Source organism: Egretta garzetta, unplaced genomic scaffold (assembly GCF_000687185.1).
Source record: "Egretta garzetta isolate BGI_Z169 unplaced genomic scaffold, ASM68718v1 scaffold120, whole genome shotgun sequence".
NCBI classification, from domain to species: Eukaryota; Metazoa; Chordata; class Aves; order Pelecaniformes; family Ardeidae; genus Egretta; species Egretta garzetta.
Genome location: NW_009258270.1, coordinates 1,278,318 through 1,278,734, shown reverse-complemented (window position 1 = coordinate 1,278,734; position 417 = coordinate 1,278,318).

Genomic DNA, 417 nt, shown 5'->3' with positions numbered 1-417 from the left:
TTAGCCTGTTAGCTCTGGCAGAGTGTGAAATTTGGTGGGGTTTTGCCAAAAGCAAGGCAGCCTCCCCCGAAAGCAGATCCCAGGTCTGTCCCTGCTACTAAGCTACACGGTGCAGGGTCCTCACGCAGGACACGGTGGACAGGAGCGGTTTCGGTCTCTCCCCCCACGGCACAGTCAAGGTCACGTCCGTGCTCGACCATCAGTGAAGACCGGCATGGTTCCATTCAGTTCAGTGACCCCTTCCTAAGCTGCACTCAAGGCAATCAAGGCCAGATCACAGGACAGGAAAACCCAAGTACACACCGACCGAAAGCCACCAAGAGCCGTTCCAGCCTCGGCTTCCCAGGCACCCACCGGGCTTCTGGTCCCCGAGGAGCAGAGGCCGCTCCCTCAGAGGCTTCCCCTCCAAGCACAGGC